This window comes from Dasypus novemcinctus, chromosome 1 (genome assembly GCF_030445035.2).
Source record: "Dasypus novemcinctus isolate mDasNov1 chromosome 1, mDasNov1.1.hap2, whole genome shotgun sequence".
Classification (NCBI taxonomy): Eukaryota; Metazoa; Chordata; class Mammalia; order Cingulata; family Dasypodidae; genus Dasypus; species Dasypus novemcinctus.
In genome coordinates, this window is record NC_080673.1 from 108,190,220 (window position 1) to 108,212,907 (window position 22,688).

Consider the following 22,688-nt stretch of genomic DNA (forward strand, 5'->3'; position numbering starts at 1 on the left):
TACCTTTTATTTCTCTTCTGTCCCTTGTGCTTTCGATATAGAATTTAAGAAACCAATCCTTAACACAAGGTGCTGAAGATGCTTTTTCCCTACATTTTCTTCTAGGAATTTTATAGTTCTGCTTCATACATGTAGGTCTTTGATCCATCTTGACATAATTTGTGTGTGATGATTTTTCTTTCACAAAGGCAGAGCCAGTTTTACCAGCATCATTTGTTGAAAAGGCTATTCTTTTCCAATTGAATGGCCTTTGTCCCCTTGTCAAAAATTAGTTGGTCATGGGAAGTGGACTTGGCCCAGTGGTTAGGGCATCCATCTACCACATGGGAGGTCCACGGTTCAAACCCAGGGCCTCCTTGACCCGTGTGGAGCTGGCCCACACGCAGTGCTAATGCACGCAAAGAGTGCCCTGCCATGCAGGGGTGTCCCCCGCGTAGGGGAGCCCCGCGTACAAGGAGTGCACCCTGTAAGGAGAGCGGCCCAGTGCGAAAGAAAGTGCAGCCTGCCCAGGAAAGGAAAAACAGATTCCTGTGCCGCTGACAACCAAAGCAGACAAAGAACACACACAGCAAATAGACACAGAGAACAGAAAGGGGGGTGGGAGGGGATAAAATAAATAAATCTTTTTTAAAAAATTAATTGGTCATAATGTGAGGATTGATTTCTAAGCTCTTAATTCTATTCCATTGGTCTATAAGTCTTACCTTGTGCCAGTACCATGCTGTTTTTATTACTGTGTGTTTGTAAACCATTTTTTAAGATCAGGAAGTGTAAGTCCTCTAATGTTGTTCTTTTTTAAGATGGCTTTAGCTATTCATGGACCCTTACCCATCTATATAAAATGATTGTTGGCTTTTCCATTTCTGAAAATAAGGTTGCTAAAATTTTGATTAGGAGTATGTTGAATGTGTGAATTGATTATTTTAGTCTTCCAATCCATGGACATGGAATGTTCTTCCATTTATTTAGGTCTCCATCTATTTATTTTAGTAATGTTTTGCAAGGGTGTTTTTTCGGTGTGTATAAGTCCTTTGCATCCTTAGTTAGATTTATACCAAGATATTTAGTTTTTATACCAATGGTTCATAAGTCATGTGCAATTTTGGAGGTGTTAATCCTTACTCAACTAGTTTGCTGAATTAATTTGTTAGCTTTAGGGGCTTTGTTATGGATTTTTCAAAATTTTCTGTATATAGGATCATATCATCAGCAAAAGGGAAAGTTTTACTTTTTCCTTTCCAATTTGGATACCTTTTAATTCTTCTTCTTGTCTAATTACTTAGGCCAGAATTTCCAGTACAATGTTGAATAACAGTGGTGACAGTAAGAATAGCCTTTTTTTCCCTGATCTCAGTCTTTCATGATTAAGAAGGACGTTAGCTGGGGCTTGTTGATAAACATCCTTTATCATGTTGAGGAAGCTTCCTTCTTTTCCTAGTTTTCTAAGTGTTTTTATCATGAAAAGGTACTGAATTTTGTCAAATGCCTCTCTTCTGTGTCAATTTAAATGATCACTGGGGTTTTCCCCTTCATTGTGTTAACATGGTGTATTATGTTATTTGATTTCCTTATGTTGAACCTCCCTGGCATAGCTGGGATAAATCCAATCTGATCATGGTGAATATTTCTACTAATGTGCTGCAGGATTTTGTTTGCTAGTATTTCACTGAGGATTTCTATACCTATATTCATAGGAAAGATTGGTCTGTAATTTTCTCTCCTTGTGGTATTTTTATCTGGCTTTTGTTTATGGTTGATGTTGTTCTCATAGAATAAACTAGGAAGATTCTCAACTCTTCAATTTTTCAGAAGAATTTGAGCAGGATTGGTATTGCCATTTCTTGGAATGTTTGGTAATATTTCACTGTGAAGTCACTTAGTCCTGCAATTTTCTTTGATGGGAAGTTTTTGATCATTGATCCAATCTCTTTACTAGTTACTGCTTTGTTGAGATCTTCTATTTCTTCTTGAGTCAGTGTAGGTAGATTGTTTGTTTCTAGGAATTTGTCAATTTCATCTAGTTTATCTAATTTGTTGGAGTACAGTTGGCCATAGTACCCTATTATAGTCCTTTTAATTTTAGTTGGGTAAGTAATAATGTCATCCTTTCCATCTCTGATTTTATTGATTTACATGTCTCTTTATTTCTTCATCAGTCTAGCTGAAGGTTTGTGTATTTTATTGATCTTGTCAAACAACCTACTTTTGGTTTTGTTAATTCTATTAGCTTTTGTTCTCTATCTCCATCCTAATCTTTGTATTTCCTCTGTTTTAGTTTTCTGGGCTACTCAAGCAAATACCATGACATGAGTTGCATTAAACAATGGGAAGTTACTCACTCACAATTTGAAAATGGGAAAAAGTCCAAATCAAGTCATCATCGAGGTACTGCTTTCTTCTCAAAGACTGGAATTCTGGAGCTGACTGCTGGCTGGACCTGTGGTCCTTAATTTGTCACATGGCAAGATAAATGGCAGTGTCTCCTGGTCTCTTCCTTCTATTCCAGGCTCTGTTGATGTTCAGCTTCTTGCTTCCTGTGGCTGTCCATCTGTCTAAATTTCACTGTGCTTATAAAGGACTCTAGTAACAGGATTAAGACCCACACCTCTGTAACTGAAATAACCTCATCAAAAAGTCCTATTTACAATGGGTTTACACCCATAAAATCAATTAAATTTAAAATCATGTATCTGAGGTATATAAAAGTTCCAAACTCACACACCTTTTTTCTGCTTGCTTTGGGTTTAAGCTTGCTCATCTTTTACTAGTTCTTTCAGTTTTGTGCTTAAGTCTTTGATTTGAAATCTTTCTCGTTTTCAATGTAAGCATTTGAAGCCCAAAATTTCCTTCTCAGCACCTCCTTCACTGTATCCTGTAAGCTTTGGTACACAGTATTTTCATTTTAATTTGCCTCAAGGTATTTCCTGGAAGGAGACGTGACTCAGGCAGTAGGGTGTCTGCCTTTGACATGGGAGGTCCTGGGTTCAGTGCCTGGTGCCTCCTAAAGAAGACAGCAAACATCGAGCAGACAACAAGCAGACATGAGCAAAACAAAAACAAAAAAAACAAGCAGATCAGCAAAAACAATGCACAGACAATGAGCAAAAACAACAAGCAGACAATGAGCAAAAAATATATTTCCTAATTTCCCTTTTAACTTACTCTTTAACCCATCAGTTAAGAGAATGCTGTTTAATTTCCACATATTTATAAATTTTACATTTCTCCCTCTTTTACAGATTTCTAGCTTCATTCTATTGTAGTCAGAGAAGATACATTTTATGATTTCAATATTTTTTCATCGATTTGAGAATTGTTTTGTGACCTATACACTGCACTAAAGAGGAATGTGTGTTATGTTATTGTTGAGGAACTTTCCTATGTAGGACTGTTAAGGCTAGTTGGTTTAGAGAATCATTCAAGTCTTGTATTTATTGATTATTGAAAGTAGTATATTAAAGTCTCCTACTATTAATGTAGAATCATTCATTTCTCCCTTCAAATCTGTTAGTATTTGTTTCATATATTTTGGGACTCTCCTGTTAGGTGCACATATATTTAGAATTGTTACATCACACTAAACTGACCACTGAAGTATATAATGACCACTTTTGTCCCTCCTAACTTTTGGACTTAAAGTCTATTTTATCTGATATTAGCATAACTTCCCCAGCTCTCTTTTGGTTATTACTTGCATGGTATATATTTTTCCATCCTTTCAACTTTCAACCTACTATGTCTTTAAAAGTAGGACACATCACTTGTAGACAACATATAGTTGTGTCATGCTTTCTTATCCACTCTGCCAATCTCTGCTTTTTGACTGGACAGTTTAATCTATTTACATTTAAAGTCACTACTGATAATGCAAGACTTTCTTCTTCCATTTTGCTATTTTCTTTTAAGCCATACTTAATTTTTCTGTGATGGTTTACTTACATATTTATTAGATTTTTGTACGATATCATATTGAGTCCCTTTTCATTTCTTTCGGGATATATTTTCACATATTTCCTTGTGGTTATGACGGGGTTAACATTTAACATCCTAAATGTATAAAAATCATATTTTATTTGATATGAACTTGAATTTGATAGCATAAACATACACTGCCTAAAACCTCTTCATATCCCATCTTTTTTGTGCCTTTATTATTACAGAGTATATCTTTTTTACATAGTTTGTTAAAATTTTTTATGCATTTGCATTTTTTTAACAAACAAGAAAATTCATATGCATTTGCATTTTATGACCTTTCAGAAATAAGAAGTGGAGATACAAACCAAAAAACTACACTACAATAGTACTGGCATTTATAATTACCTAAATGTTTACCTTTACTAGGGCTTAATTTCTTTATGCTACTTTGAACCACTTTCTAGTAGCCTTTCCTTTCAGTCTGAAGAACTCCTTTTGGCATTTACTGAATTTACCATACTCTTCCTCCTGGTCTTCCCTAGATGCTATTAAGTGTTCTACTGGACTCCAGAGCTTCAAAATAGTGAGCTATTCAATATTGAGATAGCATATGCCTATTTAATAGTTGTTCTTGTGGAGGGACTGATTCCTGGAGCTTTCTACACCACCATCTTCCCACAATGCTCTATTTTCAAATATTTTTTTAACTTCTATTTTAGGCATGACACTTATAAAAATGTAATATGTAAACAACATATATTGGATTTTTTATATTTTAATAAAAATTGCAGTATGTTTATATTTATTAAGGTTACTTATATATTTGTATTTACTTCACTCATCTTATTTTGGGTTCTTAAGCTTTTCTACTTTTACTAAGCTTACTTTTATGAAGAAAGTTTTATTCCAGGTACATTCATTCATTTACAAAGCTGCACTTGCATGCTTGGTTCAACAGATGTCTTGTCATGCAAAGAAAAGCTTCATTTCTCTGGATTCATATTTTCTTATTTTTAGCTTCTTAGTATCTTGCCTGCTCAGCAATGTATTTAGAAATTATATTTAATATTAAAATGTGCTTTTAAAATTATATTTAAACAAGCTATGAAAGATTTCTCAAAATAGCTAGTTTTCCCTAATGCCAGAAATGGAAGTAAAGTTTTTTTTCCTATTTCTATATAAAATGAATGTTTCCTTCAAAACCCACAGGGTAGACACAACTTGTGAAACTTGTAGAGCATACCCACGCTCCTGTCTTGACTGTGTACTTTCATCTTACATTAAATTCTCTTGCTACTAAAAAATAAAAATAAAAATAAAAAATAAAATAAATAAATGCCTTTTGTATACGTTTTTTCCCTGCTAATAAAGCTGTTAACTCCAATGGCTCCAAATTAAAAAAAAAAACAAGAGATATTTTGTATTCACTTTTTAAATTGCCTTTAAACAAATCAGAAAAGTGTTTAAACTCCATCATCTATGCAAAATCTTAGGATGTGCTAAATCCTACTAAATATAAATAATAGTGATTTCTAAATAAAAAGGCAACATTTTCAATTAGTTCCTTTTTATTCAAGTCTTCTTTCCCGTGGTTCAGTGGGAAATGAAAAATAAACTATCCTAAAACTCAATAGCTCCAAACATTAATCATTGCTCATGAGTTCATGAGTCAGCTGAGATCTTCTGGTCTTAGCTGCCCTCACTCAAGTATGTGTGGTCAGCTGCTGGCTGTAGGTGATTCTGCTGATCTTGGTTAAGTTCTCACACATGTTTTGTCATCAGCTGCTGGTGGCTAGTCGAGAAAGGCCATGATGGAGGTTCAATGACTTGGCTGGGCCCCCACGTGGCTGTTTATCTTTTACCAAGTAAGTCCGGCCTTATCACGGCAATGGCAGGGTTTCAAAAGTGAAAAGAAACAAGAGAGGGTTCCTGAGGCCTTAGCTGGGAACTGGTACACTCTTACTTCTGCCACATTCTACTGGCTAAATAAATGTAGTCACAAGATCAACACAGATTCAATAAGTGAGGAAATAGACTACGCTCCTTAAAAGAAAGAACTGCTAAGTCACATTGTAATGTGAATATAAGAAGGAGGGAAGAGTTGTGGCCATTTTTGCAATCAATCAGTCACAATTTTTAAATATATAATTAAGGTTTATAATTGATATTTCAATAGATGTCATCTTATTAGTGTTTGAAAATTCTTTAACACCTCAATAAAGTTATGTAAAATTTCTGATTCCTCCCCAGAGTAGCTATAACTCTTACCCAGTTTGAAGGGACCTCCATTTAATTAATTTCAGGTCATTTTTTATGGGAGACTCTAACGTATTAGGCAGCTAGTCAAGACTACCACAAGGGTACTAGAAATGCACTAAATGATTTCAATTGAGGAAGTTAAATCATGAGTTTCAATCCTTGGAGGACCTGGGTAGCATCAATGTGGAGAGGAGACTGAAATGGACCAAACTAGAGTTAAAAAAAAAAAATTTTAGTAGGCTATAAGTAGGCAAAAAGATGATAGTGCCCTGGATCAGGGTAGTGACAGTGGAGTTGAATAAGAGTGGGCATATTTGAAGAATACTTAGTGATAGATGACTATATTAGTAAATGTGTTTTCAACACATTTATTACATGCCCAATACTAAAGTAGGCTCTGGGGATTCAGCAATCCAAATACTCATGGAATTTTCAGTTTAATTGAGAACAGAAACATTAACTTTTTAAAAATTCTATACTAAATGTCATTTGAAAGAAAGCTAGAGAATAAACTAGGAACTGAATAACACAGTGAACCCAGAGGTAGACGAGACTTGTGGTTGATGGTACAAATCAAGAGTGTCCTGTGAGCTACAGAAGATGTTCATCACTATTGCAGGGTGGTGGGAATATGGAGAAGCATGAGGAAAATAAAATTAGTGTCACCTATAGACTGTGGTTAACAGCAATACTATAATATTCTTGCATCAATGCCAAAGATGTACTGCGTTGATAATGGGGGAGGGGTATGGAAAAAGTGTGCTATGGACAATAGCTGGTGGTAATAGTCTGATGATATTATCTAATAATCTGTAATAAATATTCCAACATAGTGTGATATGTTGGTGAAGGGGTGTTGTATGGGAATTCTACACATGTGCATGATTGTTTTGTAAGTTCACAACCTCTGTAATAATATATTTTTTAAAAATAAGGTGGGTTAGGGGAAAAATATACCAAATGTAAGATATGGACTATACTTACTAGTAATATTTTGATGATGCTCTTGCATAGTTTGTAACAAATATTTTACAACAATGCAAGGTGTTAGTGGAGGGGTGATGTATGGGACGCCTGTATGATGTTTATGCATGTTTATTTTGTACATTTACAACCTTTATTACACAGTTATTGTTTATGCATGTTCATGTATGAATGATATACTTCAATAAAAAAGTTTTTTTAAAAATCATATACTTTTCAAAGTATAACTGAAAATAATTTTGTTTAACTTATGATATTTTAATGACAAATTTATCCAAATTACTGACATGGCCTTCTTTGGTCCTATAAAAGTAATAGAACAGGGTTCATATACATCTGCCCTTGCTAATGTTTTATTAAATTATGGCAGGGCTTTTCCTACAATGTGAATATAAATGCCTTTAGGCATTTGCTCTCCATTTTGTCATAATTCCTATAATTTCATGTCCTACTCCTAACTACCCCTATTCCCATTAACCCTCAAAGCATTTCCGTTTTCAACCCATGAGTGAGAAAAGTAGTCATAAACTAGAAGTTGGCACAATCATGAGAATGAAGCAAAAATAAATTGCAATGAAAAAGATCAGCTAACAGTCACCCTTGAAGAATGAGATATCACAGGTAATATCTGATTACTAGCAGAGATAGAAAATTTAGCATAAGGCCATCTAGGTGCCTAATCTGACAGAATGCAAAATCCCTGAGTTCTCTCTTATTTACTGTTTGGACAAAGATTCCTTTGAAACTCTGTTGAAGTTATGAACTAGAAAAATTAACACAAATACTAATTTTGTATGTAGTTTCAGGGTTCACAGATACTGCCTCCAAAAAACTTCCCTAGATTCAAAATAACCTTACAAAACAAAGAACTCTGGACTGGAATCCAGCTAACACGGTCCTTCATCAGGGAGGGGACTAGAACTCAGTTATTTTTTCCAGGTGGAGTCTTCAATGATTCTATGGAATGCTGCTCAGAAGGGCAGATGAGGGCAAGGAACCCTGCACTAGAACTGGGCCCAGCCTGAAAACACAGGGACCACAGGAAAGGGATGAAGAGGGGATAGGACAGGAGGGAGGGGAAGGGAAAGGCACCCACGGTGCTTTATAATCACCCTGACCCCATGTACAAAGCAATTCCAAAGGCATTTGTATTGACAACTAAATTGGAGCAACAATAACATTATAAATTTGCATATTCCTACTTTTATAATCATCTTATCTGATAGACACTGCTCTTCTTAAAAACCTCTATCCAGTAATCCAGAATTCAAATCTCTACTCTACCATTTCTAGCTGGGTTATTCTGGCCCAGTAGATAAACTCTGATTCTGATTTTCCTCATTTGTAAAACTTCCTCTCTTTTAAAGAGTTGTTGACAAGTGAAATTAAACCATGTATGCTGAGTGCTTAGCAAATGACATGACAAGTAGAAGACAACTGTAACAATTAAACAACAGTGACTGGGAAAGACAAAATTAATGCTAGAGCTAAACTTTTTGTATCTCCATACTCCTACTCCCCTCCTCCAAGCGCAACTAGGGAGAATAACGTTTCTTATTTTCAAGATAAGGTAGAGTCATACTCCTTTCCATACAAAGATAAAATATAATTTGGTGAAAGAACAGTTTCTTACAACTGCACATTAAGAAAATCTTCTACTGTGGAAAGTCAGAAATCAAGATAAACTATCCATGGAAAGAAGTCCTCCTCCCCAATTCTTTAAAGGAGAAAGAAAAGTTGTGGCAGGAACACTGAGCAGATCCTCTTTTATACCAATAGTTTGAAATCTGGCTGTTCATCAAATTCCCATGCACGAGTTTAAAAAAATACACATCCTAGGGTCTAGAAACTGGAATCACAAATTCTTAGAGAAGGGAATCAATACTTTTTTAAACCTCCACTAATTGAGTTAGGTACATAGCCAAGGCTGAGATACCGTATTATTCTTAAGATTCTCTCATTTCACTTATAAACCAGCCCAAGATATCTAAGTCTATTTAGCAAAGATGATTTTTAGAGTTAGAAGGGATGTGAGCCATCAGCTGAGGCAAAATCAATTGCCTTATTTTGCCACTGAAGAAAAGGAGTCCTTATATAAGGAAGTTAAAATACTTGTTCAAGCCTGGAACTTGAGCCCTGCTTTTCTCATTGTCCAATTCTAGTGATGCATCTTTTTCACCCACAAATCTTTTAAAGAAAAAAGAGAGATTTTCCATCTTTAAAACATTCATTAATATTTGTAATTATATAATACCATTTGTAATAATATTAATATTTTAATTATAAAATATTATTTTAATTCTTTAAGGGCTAATGAGCTGATTTGCCTTTGTATTTATGAGGCAACCATGATTTAGAAACTACTGTCTGAAATTGTGACAGTTCTTAAATGCAAACTGATAATGTTCAGCTGCTTTAATGAAGTGATTTCCTGCTAGGAAAATTCTAATTTTTTAGTAAATGAGAAAAACAACATACATTAACAGCAACCTACATGCTAAAATAAAAAAAAAAAAAAAACCTTGCTATCATAGGGATTTTTGTTGCTCTGTTGCCATTTTATGGAACAGGTTGTTCCATAAAATGTGACAATCATTTGTCTTAGACTCTTATAGCCACAAATAGTAAATTTACAATTTCTTAAATAAAATTTTAAATTAGGAAATCCAGTTAGTTCATAGGGTTGGTAGGTGTGACTACAGTATTTTCTTTTTTTTTTTTTCCAGTAGGTATTAGGGATTGAACCCTGGACCCTCATACATCAGAAGCAGGAGCTCAACCACTGAGCTACAACTGCTCCCCTGACTACACCATTTTCAGTGTACAAAGTACACTGTATCAAACTGTCTATTAAAAGTATCAAACTGTCTATTAAAAATTATTTACTGGGTGGGGATGTAGCTCAGTGATTGAGTGCCTGCCTCTCATGTACAAAGTCCTGGGTTCAATCCCCAGTACCTCCTAAAAAAAATGTTTTTTTAATTAAAAAATCATTTGCTAGTTATCTAGTTTTGTCTTGTCCATATGCACACTAATTTTATGACCTTGAAATACATATTGCAATATAATGAGCCAAAATATTTTCCCAAGATGCTGGTCTAATTCTATAAAAACGACCATTTTTTAAAAAGGTCTTCTGGACAAATCATTAAATAACAGGCAATATATGAATGCAATTCAAATATTAAATAAAATCAAGTGGTCTTCATTAAATTTCCCATTAATACCTTAACTAGTTAAGAGTACCCTTTTCTGTTCTGTTTCACCAGTGAAAAATTTGAGAGCTGGAGTCCTATGACCACTTCAAATGCCAGCTCTGCCATATACATGCTGGGTTATCTCAGGTAGCCTACATAATACTCTCTCTAACTTAATATCCCCATCAACAAAATAAGCTACTAGCAACTACTTCCTAAGATTGTTAGGAAGAGTGAATGAATTGATGCTCTGAACAGATCTGCAGCAGTTTGATATTACTGATGAATTCCAAAAAGAAATACTGGATTATGTTTGCAAACTTATCTTTTCCTCTGGGCATATTAGATTATATTGGATTCAGAGGTTTGCTTGATTAAGTAATCATGTAAACCTCTTGTGCCAGTAAGGTGTTACATCCCACCCTTTGGTGGGTGGGGACTCACAAATAAAAGGTATGGCAAGGGACAGAGTTGAGGGCTTTTAATATTGGAGTTTTGATGATGGAGTTTGATGCTAAATCTGGAGCCCCAGGGAGAGAGACAGAGCCATTCGCCTCATAGTCTACAGCTGACCTTGTAGAGAAAACAACGGAGCTGAGTCCAGAAGAACCCAAGAAGCCTGAACTTTTGCAGATGTCAGAAGTCACTTTCACTTGCTCCAACACGTAAAAATAGACTTTGGTGAGGGAAGTAACTTATGCTTTATGGCCTGGTATCTGTAAGCTTCTATCCCAAATAAATACCCTTAAAAAAACCAACCAATTTCTGGTATTTTGCATTAGCACCCCTTTGCTGACTAATACAAGGTCAAAAAACATAATACATGCTCAATGTATTAATTATTATTACCATCTAAACTGTCATTGTAGGCTTTCTAAATCTGGAAGCTAAAAGAAATTAAAAGGAAGAATTCACTAGAATTAAGAATGTGAAATATCTATACTTAAATGTATGAAAACAGAAGGGAAGCAACAAATTGGCAAATTTTTTAGATAGATGACAGATGATAATCTTAATTTTGTAAGAAGTTCATACAAATTAATAAGCTAAAACTGCAATAAAAATTGTCAAAGATATGAACAGGAAACTCACAGATGATGAAATACAAATGCTAAACAAGTATAATAAAAGGAAAAAAAGTAGAACCTCAGAAGGAATCAAAGAACAGCATATTAAAAACAATGGGACACTGAAGCATTGCTACTAACCAAAGTCTATACTTGATGTCACAGTTACAGTACAGTTTTATAGACTTTGACAAATATATAATATCAGATGTCCACCATTGCAGAATCATACCGAAAAAATGTGTGTGGTAGAATGCTGATGTGGGAAGTCCCCAGTCTTTCAATGTAATTTTTCTGTAAATATAAAGCTTGTCTAAAAGTAAAGTTTATTATCACCAAAAAAATGGGATACAAATCTCCCTTTATTAGCAAAGATTTTCATAATGATAATACTCAGTAAAGCCCACTGCCCCCAAGCAGTCCTAAAGCAAATATAAATCATAGCACTCTGTTTCAAGAGCCATAAAAAAAGGTTCACACTCTATGATCTAGTTATTCCACTATCAGGAATATGTCCTAGAGTTATAATATTAAACTATAAAATGGAATATTGACTAGCCATTAAAATTGAGTTTTAGAAGGTCACCAAACAGTATAGACATGATTCTAATTATATACACGTATTATGGGTACATGTGTGTGTATAAACATATGATTATATATATACACACACACATCTATATGCACACACATATATAGAAAAAGATGGAAAGGAAATACTAGAATGCTCATGTTGAAGTGATAGAATTCTTTATCTTTTGCTATATAATCTCTACAGGAAGCATGGATTACTTTTACTAACAAAAATATTGCTTTCATTTTCCTATTAAATATTATATTTCTAGGCAATAGATACAATGAAATGTAATACCTTTGATAGCTGATATATGTAAAAAATATATATATGCAGTTTCAATTTTTCTGGGTCTTACCAGAATACACACACACATACACACACACAAAATGAGGTTATATTTATATATACCAAAAAGCAGTAATAACACTTGCAATGGCATTATTTGTGCATTTTTATTTAAAATCATGTTACTATCTTTAACATAGTTATTTTAAAATAAGCAATGGAACATATAAGTACTTTTCTGAAAACCTCATGGAGTATATTTAGTCGTGAATTAAAGCATAAAAATTTTGAGAGTTCACTTGCGTAAACTGAAGCCAAATACATTTTATTTTTCCTATGTTTGCTTATCTGTTATTATAAAAGAAGAAAAATAACGCACATCTTTTCATCATTATTATGAACCTGTAATGTTCACATAGAACAAGTGTCAATCAATTCTTCCATGATCTCCTTTACTTATTTTCTTCTAACTGAAAATGAATTGGCTCGATCTCATTAAAGAATCTTAGGAAAGATTCTTATTCTCTTTTCAAGTTGCATTAAGATTTCACTTTTCCTCTAATTACAAAGAACAAATTAAATAGCCTCTCTAAATTGACTTTTAAATTCCTTGATATCCATATCCTTAAGTGTTGTTAATTCACCTTCACTGCTCTTTTTCTTCATCTTCAGTTTAGTTGTCACGAGAAATTCAGGTTTGGAAGCTTTTAGAGCCTTCCTATTCACTCCCTTTACTAGGGCTATAATTGAGGAAGCTGCCACCAGTTGGATAGTGCTATTTTTCATCAAAAGGGGTGGAAATAAGGAGCATGCACTAGTAGCTAATTGGAATTTCAGTAGAGTTTAGTTTTATAGAAAACTATAAAAATAAAACAATTACTGGAATCTATGAACTTTTAAATAGAAATAAAATGCAGACAAGTTTGAAAATGATGCCCTGTGTGCAGCTTTTGGGGTCTCTTAAACACTCTGTTCAGAAGATTTTTTCACCAGTAATTCCTGTCTAAAACCAGTCATGTTGTGAAGGGATCTTCTTCAACCCAGCAAGCATTTAATTCATGTCCCTACATGCTCCATCTTAAAAAGATAATCAGTGATTTCCTCTCATAGGATGTGATTACTCTTATAACACTGTACAAAATTTCAAAAAAAAAAAAAAAATGAAAGGAAGCAAGTAATTTCCAGAGCAATTTTTAGAAAGAAAACTAGAAAATATTAGCAACTACTAATCAAAAGGTAGAAATCATATTCTCTTTTATTTGATATTATCTTCACCTTTCATTATAACAATTTAACATAAAATACATGAGCAGAAGCATGGAGATTAAACTGAAGGGAAGTCATTATGCTGTTATTCCCACAGAAATAATTTTATACATTTGTTTCTACTGAAAATAACTAGGTGGTCAAAAATTTAGAACCATTTGTGAAATAAAGAATTTTACGTTTACCAGGAATGTGAATCTGTAGCTGAAGCTGTGAGTTGATGTTTGATAACAAAGAGTCTGCTATGGGGCAACTGCTCTCAGTATAATATAGCAGAAAGATCACAGGGTCGCAGTGTTATCCCAGCTCTGCCACTTCCTAGCCATGTTATCTTGGGCAAGTTCTTTAACCTTCCAATGCTTCAAAGTTATCTTCTATAAAATGAGACTGTTAATAGTAACAGTCTTCACAGAATTGCTGTGAAGAATAAACTGAATACATGTAAAGCATTTAGAATACTGCCGTCACAGGGTAGCTCACCATAAAAAGTAGCTATACATGGGGACAAACTGGTTAGAAAAGAGCCTGAGTCAACAGTCACCAAAGTACATGGCAACCTCGTCAGAGGTAGGGCCTCTGAAGTCCTCACTACCTGTTTCACATTTATCTTCTTATATGAGTGAAGCCAACCAGAACTATTGACTTGAAAAGGGTAATGGATTAGATTTGCTTGAAAACAGAGTAATCTTGTAATCTAGTTTGTATTAACCTGGAAAATGTTATCATGATGATATCAGCAATGTTTGGGGAACGGTTATTACCAAGTGTGTAAATGTTTGATGAAGAGACTTAGTGTGTAAGCCAACATTCCAAATGAAAGGCACAAGTTACTCTCTCATTATATAGCCAATCCACATCCACTTTGTCACGTTGTTTTACAACAGTTTTCTTATCTTATGGGGGTTTTTACTGATAATTAAAGGAACAATTGTCCATTCCATTTAATGTATAAAATATATCATCTGTCAGTTGTCTTCAGCAGCTTCAAAATCAGAATGGTGAAAGAGAAAAAAAAAAGAGCCTAACAAATAACTCAAACTCTTTAACAATCATTATGACCTTACCTCTATCAACAAGGCATGAAATGACCTTCCTTTCCTTTCACATTGAAGAAAGTAAGTTGACCTCCACACTGTCAACAAAGGGAAAAAAAATGAGTTGCTATTTGTTTTAAGCTATTGGCTTGAGAAAAGTTTGTGTTATCTTTCTATGAGTTCAAATGCAGGGCCAATGGTAATACATAATTGAATTGGAGGGGAAAAGTCTTTTTATATTATAATACCTCAAAGTTCTGCCTTTTGAGCTCCCAGCCTGTATGAAAAAATACAGTACTTCACATAATAAAATTGCAGGTATCATAGGATGTTTCAAGATTAAAGTCCCACTGCCATCTTTCCAAAAGGAAGCAAATATTAACTCTATGTAGGCTTGCAATTTGGGATGCAGGGATTTGCCTAAATAAAAGGATAGCCACAGATTTTGAAAGTAATTATATATACTAAATTTTCATCCATAGCATTTTTCTAACCAAGTTTATTATAAAAAACAAGAAAATAATCGAACTTTCACAGCCATGTGTTAATATTCTTACTATCAAGACCTCATTCTAGTAAAATATATAAACCACAAGTAGATCTTAATTAGGTATGAAATCTGTTTTTTTCCAGTTTAAAAACACTAACTAGAAACAGAATAAATGAGAAAGCTAAAAGCTGTATGGCCGTGTGGTAAATATAAGGTCAAACATGAGACCATAATAATATGTTTCATCCTTATTCCTTCTAATTAAGTAGGCAAGCAAACTGATACTTAGACTGAGATGACAAAGCAATTTGATTGTCAGATATGGTGTAATAAACTTCCCATTATCCTAAAGCAAATTAAAATCTGTCTTATTTAGTTCAAAATTACCATAAGATTTTATCAGAATACCCACCTCACATATTTAACCCAAAAAGAGGAGAGACGATGGACTTCACAAAATAGAACATTTTAATAGTTTGAAAAATAGTATGAGTTTACAATACCAAATATGATATTAAGCTATAAGGGTTTAATACCCAGAATATATAAAGAACTCCTACAACTCAGCAACAAAGTGACAAACAACCCGATTTAAAAATGGACAATGCAGAGCAGATGTAGCTCAAGTGATTCAGTGCCTGCTTCCCACGTATGAGATCCTGGGTTCAATCTCTGATACCTCCTTTAAAAAAATGAGTAAAGGACTCCAATAGACATTTCTCCAAAGAACTCAGAGGAATAGCTGATAAGCACATTGAAAAGATGCCCAACATAATTAGCCATTAAGGAAACGCTAATCAAAAGCACAGTGAGATGCCATTTCATACCCACTAGTATAGCTAGTATTTAAAAAATGAAAAGTGTTGACGAGGATGAGGAGATTGGAACTCTGGTGTATTGATGGTGAGAGCATAAAACAGTGACGCCACTGTGGAAAACAGGTAGATATAGTTCCTCAAAAAGTTAAACTCTGAATTACCATATGACCCATCAATTCCATTCTTAGGTATGTATATACCTCAAAAAACTGAAAGCAAGGACTCAAACACATAGTTGTATAGCAATTTCAGAGCAACATTATTTACAATAACCAAAAACTGGGAAATAATTTAAATGGGGTTGTTTGTCACTTTGTTGCTGAGTTTCAGTACTTCTTTATATATTCTAGGTATTAAACCCTTATAGATTATTATCATATTTGGCATTGTAAACTCATACTATTAAGTCCATCAACAGATAAATGGGTAAATGAAAACATATATACATAAAATGGAATACTAGTCAGTCATAAAAATTAAGTTCTGATACAGGCTACAACATGGATGACCCTTAAGAATATTATGCTAAGTGCAATAAGCTAGTCACAAAAGAACAAATATCATTAAGATTCCACTTATATTAAATACCTAGAATAAGCAAATTTAACATAGACAGAAAGTAGATCAGAGATTACCAGAGCTACAGGAAAGGGAATAGGGAGTTACTGCTTAATGGGTAAAAGTTTCTGTTTTGGGTGATGAGAAAGTTTTAGTAATAGAAGGTGGTGATGGTAGCACAACATTGTAATAATAATTAATGTCACTAAAATGTACACAAAAGTGGTTAAAATGGCCAACCTTATGTATATTCAACAAGTAAATACTGGATATTCACTATATGCCAGGAATTCTGATTCTGAGTGGATCATCTACCACTTAAAATTTTCAAAAGACAGAATATTTATTATTTCCTTCTTTCTCTTCTATTCTCCCATAATGATCTCTTTTCCTAAGAATGGGCCTCTCATCACTATCAAAGATCACAAACAATAAATTTATTTTGTGAAAGCCTGAGAATGAAGTGAAAATACCAAAATCACATGAACTATGATTTTTGCTTTTAAAAAAGTAAAACTAGCAACATTCTCTAAAAATGAGAGAAAGTAAGAGAACAAAATTTAGAGAACTGGGCTCCCAATCTCTTCCAGACATTTTCCTAAAAACTTTAAACTCATGATAGCCTGGAGGTAAAAAGTTTAATTTCTAACAGTAAAATCAAAAGTGGAGCAGAGCTGATAAAATGAAACAGTTAGGCTGTAGACTGTTTGTTTACTTGACCCCAGAAATCTTTTTAGGTTGGACAACCTGCTATGGTGTCAGTTCTCAATATTAGCATTCAGTCTCCACTCAAACTCCATGCCTTACTCCCAAATGATTGTCTTCTCTCCTGAACAACAGAATGTTAACAGCCCATGGTCTGACTGATCCTAGGACAAAAGTAAGTCTCCAGAGAATGTCTATAACTCTAGTACAAAAGAATATATACAATTTCAGCAATCTGGACTTAATATCAGCTAAAGATGAACACTACAGAAATGCAATTTAAAGGGAAGTGAGCATCTGTTGTACACACACCAACTTAAATATTTATTCTGAATTATTTTTTTAAAATATGAAATGTTTTCCCCATTTAGGGAACTAAATTCATAGAAAACAAAAAGCAATCAAATATCCATATTTTAATATACCAAGACTGTGATAACTTTTTAAAAACCTTCTATATCAAGAAGGCTTTTGAATATACTATACTCTTACTTCTTAGAATCTAGATAATTGATTTTTTTTAAAATGAACCAAAGAAAAGTTTGTTTAAAATAGGCAAGCAGTCTTAATGCATACTGTACCAGAAGAATATTTTATAGCCTCCTTACTCCAATGATTTTTTAATTTACGTTGTCAGAGAAAATCTCTAATAACTCTGCATTTTTATGATGACAATTTCAAGCAGTTTCCTTCAATTTCTTATTTTGTAATGAAAATTCATTTTCACTACTCAGCTGAATTCCTTTAATTCCAACATAAATGGAATATGAATTTTGTATGATTCAACTATTTAGGAAGATCACAGCCGAGCTCACTGATAAAGGGTACTTTGCTTGGTCCTTTGCCCAGAAATCCTACTCCTACGGATTCATGCAAAAATGACAAAGAGTTTTAATTCAATGAGTAATTTCCAAATAACTGTATGTAAAAGTCATTGCATTAGGTCTAGGAGACACAAACTAAATAAGTCATACATGATAGTTGCTTTTTTAAAAAATGTCTTTTGGTAGCATATATACAACATAAAATTTTCCATTTTAACCAGTTTCAAGTATATGATTTGAATGCTTGACATTTATTAAAAAGTACAAGTAAAGCATCTGACCTATAGTAAAATTTTATTAGAAGATTCTGAAAACCACTGTCATATTGGAGATAATGAACCTTGACTCTCCTAGGTAGATGACCATGAGCATATGTCACTTCTGAGTGGAGATAATTCCGGCCTTGCAGGGTTGGGAGCTCCCAAGAGCTTGTGCCTCTACTGCCTCCTGGGGATGCTCAGCTGCTTCCCATGGTGAGGCTTGATCCATGAAAACAGGAGCTGGCCTCCCAGGACCTCTGTGGGGACTTGGTGAGTGGGAGCGGTCCACATACCAAGATTTGTTCTCACCACTCTGTACTCCTTGTGTCTGTTTCTTTAGCTGAAGCCACACTTCAATGGGCCCTTCGCCCTGACCTGACCCATCCTGGTGCAGCAGTGAGTAGCAGTAGTGAAGGAGGGATGGCTTCTGGACACCCAAGTGGGTGAGTGCCTTGCACCCTAGTCAGTTTCACTAAGGGCCAGAGATCCACTCAGTCTGTAGACAGTCCCTATCTCACCTTGCGGCACCTCTAAAGCAGGCACTTTCCAAAACAATTTTTCTTTTCTAAATTCTGTCTACAAATATTTACACATGTAGCTTAATTTAGATTTCCATTTTTCTGAATCCCCAAACCATATCCTAGAGCTTTGCCTTCGAACATTTCTAGAGCTTGAAAGATTTAAAAAGCCCACTGGTGAGGTCACAGAGGCTGCCAAGGAGGGATAAGAGAAAGCAGACCTCACCGCCTCACTGTCAATTATCCAGCCTCTGGGCACAAGCTCTCAGAGCACCACAGCTTAAAATCATTATGAAGATAGCATTAAGACAATTAAACAAATTACCTGGAATCAAGAGTACTTAAAAATCTATTCCTAACCTGAATAAAAGTATCAGAGAACAACCTCAGAAATTGAGGGAAATTACAGAAAAGTGTTACAACATGAGTAAGCATGCATTTGTTTTCCTCTTGCAGTTTAAAATATCTTTTCCAGCACTCTAAAATCAGACCTTAGGGTATTTTAGCAATGCATACAAACTAAAGAAAGACTTAAAACATTTCAGTAATGTACTAACACTCAAAATAGCTAACGTATATAGGTAATAAACTTCAAGTTGTTCTAAAATGTTTGACTATCCAGTATCCTTATGAAGCAACCAATTCTTTATGATTTACTGAGACAATTTTAAATAATGGAAGGTTAAAGATCCTATTCTCTAGCATGAAGTTATAAAAGAATAAATATAAGAAATTATTAAATTGTGCAGTCCCAAAAACTCTAAAACAGGATTCTGGGGTATAATATTATTTTGTTCAGAACAAAAATCTGTGGAATAAAAGGGGAAAAGAAACATGAATCTTCTTCCCTCTTAGTAAATGTTTTAAAAAACAACATAGGAGTCCTTCATAAATCAAGAAACATGACATTGACAACATATTTGCAATCTTGCAGGTGTCAAATATGTATATTAAAATTATGAAATAAATGTAAAACCTTAAAATAACCAAAGGGATTAACAAGAACCAAATATGTCCATATTTTTGCCATACTAATAGCTTACGATACAAAGGACAACATAACAATTAGCTTATTTAATCCTCATAATTAAGCACTATGTACTTCACATCAGGTTAGAATGCAAAGGAGTGAAGACCCAGAGAGTCTGACAAACCCTGTTTGAATTTCAGCTCTTTATTAACTGCCTGTGTGATTTTGGGCAAGTTACTTAACTCCTATAAGGCTTAGTTTCCTCATGTGGAAATAGGGTAATAAAGCTCAGCTCAGGTTAATACAAAGATTCAATAAGATAATGCACACACAGCATTTAACATAGTATCTCTCACAAAAAAAAAACAAAAACATCATAATTTGTAAATTAGCATCTGAAACTCTAGTAAGCACAGAGTCTACCTTACAATTCAGCATTCGCTCTGTATCTGAAGCTATTTCTACTGCTCCATAACTGCTCTTCAAGAACCCACCCACAAAACACCATCCACTGCTGACATGGGAAATCCCAAACTCTAGGTCACATTAACCTTATCTGAATCCCCTCAATTTTAGAGAAAAAGCTTTCAGGGTGAAATCAGAATCCAGTGCAAATATTCCAATAATGCTGGGACAACTGTCAATTCACTGTGCTAATAGAAGATATTTCTTGCCAGAAGAATATCAAATCCACAAATAGTACAAAAGCCTCATTGTTTCCAACAATTTTAAGTTTACCATCAAATACTCAAGGAAATTCAAATTAAATGATGGAGAGTTAAATCCTTTCTTTTTAAAACCCAATTCTCCATTTTCTAAATTACAATGCAATGAGAAAGAGAACCATGAAGAAACAAAAGCTAAGGATGTTGTTAATGCAAAAGCTGCATGAATAGCTTAAAGTCGAGTTTCTATTATTACAATAGTCATTCCAATAATCATCAGATAGCAAATAGCTTAACCAAGTAAAGACGTTCTCTAACACAAGTGGTAAGATTGTAGGTTTTTTTCCTTCTAAACACTTTTCAAAAGCTCCGCTAAACAATAGAGAGAAAGGGAAGTCAATTCACTTAAAGCAACATCAGCAAGACACTGCACAGACACAATGACTAAAAACTAGTGTGTGACTAAGATGATCTTTGAGAGCCAAAAATCTATTCAAGACTGTATTCCAAGTTGTGTGGAAGATAATCACAAAAACAACCCCAAATAGGGTACTGTGTTCACATTACAAAAACTGACATAACATGAATTTTTCTCCAAAGGTTTAAGAGCAAAACCTAGTTAAGACTCATCAGTTTATAAAAACAGAATTTTAAAAGGCTGTTTAGAACACCAAGATATTTTTCCCCTTAAACCCTAACTTTTGTTGCAATTTCTTCTATAACTGATGTTAAGTCTTTTAAAATATAGAACTCCATACACACACATACACACATACACACACATAGTTTTAGGAGTTACCAAGTATCGAACCCAGGATCTCATATATGGGAAGCAGGTGCTCAACCGCTTGAGCTACATCCACTCCTTCCATATATTTTTAATTCTGTTATTACCTTCAGTAAATATCACCTTCAATGTACTATTACTAATTTATTCAATCTGAAATTTATTTGTACCCTTTACACAAATATTGACCAGACCTCAAACGTGACAGTTCATAACAGTTCGGTTTTGTATCATTAGAAAAATTAACTCAAAGCATATATAAAATATGAACCACTTTATAAAAACACAGTTTTTAAAAGAAATATTTATATAATCTTAAGGAAAATAAATAAAAGTGTTAATGATTATGAAAAGTATACATACTTATAACATAGTCACATTTTATTTTATAATGATTAGGAATGAGTATTTCAAAAGCAAGCAGTTCTTTTGAGCCCATAAACATAGATGGAACATACCTCTAATTTCAATAAAAAACCTAAAAGAAAATAAATACTACATGGTTAAGGTTTAGCTCATATGCAAAGCTGAATACTGAAGATACATGCTATCCAAATAGCATAAATTTGGTCAGTGCATCTCAGATTAAAGAGCTGGCCATACATACTTAAAAGTCGACATTTGATCACTTAAGAAAGGCCTCAAAGAAAAAAGGGTACTTCAGCATGTGATCTGGAAGAAATTTTAGCATCACAGGAAAAGTCTTACTTTCTTCTGGTGCTTAGTAATATAAAAGAAAAGGTTTGAAGAAAAAAAGCAAAATTGTTTTCATACAATATGTGAATAACGATTACAGGCTTCAAGAGAAAAACCTATGGAGAGTCTATCTTCTAAATTATGGAAACAATATAAAGAAATTCATACATTGTCTAGCAAATAGAAATACAAATTATCTTTCCTCCTTTAAAGTTTATGTGTGTGTGAATGTGAGTGGGTGTGCAAGATACTAAGAAAATAATTTAGATAAATCACAGCTTTATATTTAAAAAAAGATTTTTACAAAAATTTAAGATGTATTCTTCAACCTTTAGCCCTTTAACATTTAACCTTTAAACAATGACTCTGTGGAGACTCATACTACCATGCAAATAAACAGGGTAGAGCCAACTAGAAGCTACAGAAAATTTAAAATGCAGCATGTAATCCCTAAAAATTCATAGTCCACCAAATTGGGAATCCTTGAGATAAAATATTTGTCTAAATAAATTATAAATGTTTAGCTGAACCTGAACACTCATCTTCTTAGGTGATACTTTCGACTAATAAGGCAAATCCATTCTCATTAATCAAACTTTCATTTTCCTATCCCAAGCATATCTTCCCTCTGCCACTTTTTACAGTATCAGGTGCTGGGCTTTTGCTTTCCTTCTACTTTAGAATGCCTTGTCCCTCATCATCACTGGTCAAAAGCCTGCCCATCTACAAGACTGAAATCAAAGGACAACTCTTTCACAAAATTTCTTGGATCTTCTGAGGAAATGTTAACCTATTAGCGTCCATCCCTTC

At 34.0% G+C, this 22,688-nt stretch overlaps 1 protein-coding gene across 5 annotated transcripts in view; it reads right to left on the bottom strand.

Annotated features, from left to right (window-relative positions):
• Positions 1 to 22,688, bottom strand: part of BMPR1B (bone morphogenetic protein receptor type 1B) — a 437,941-nt gene that overhangs the window by 285,302 nt on the left and 129,951 nt on the right. For 2 of the 5 annotated variants that reach the window (XM_023582890.3, XM_023582892.3), the window contains exon 2: positions 14,618 to 14,685. The exons of the other annotated variants lie outside the window; for them this stretch is intronic. The gene's annotated coding sequence lies outside the window, so the exon portion shown is untranslated. The remainder of the gene's footprint in view (positions 1 to 14,617; positions 14,686 to 22,688) is intronic. 5 annotated transcript variants of the gene reach the window in all.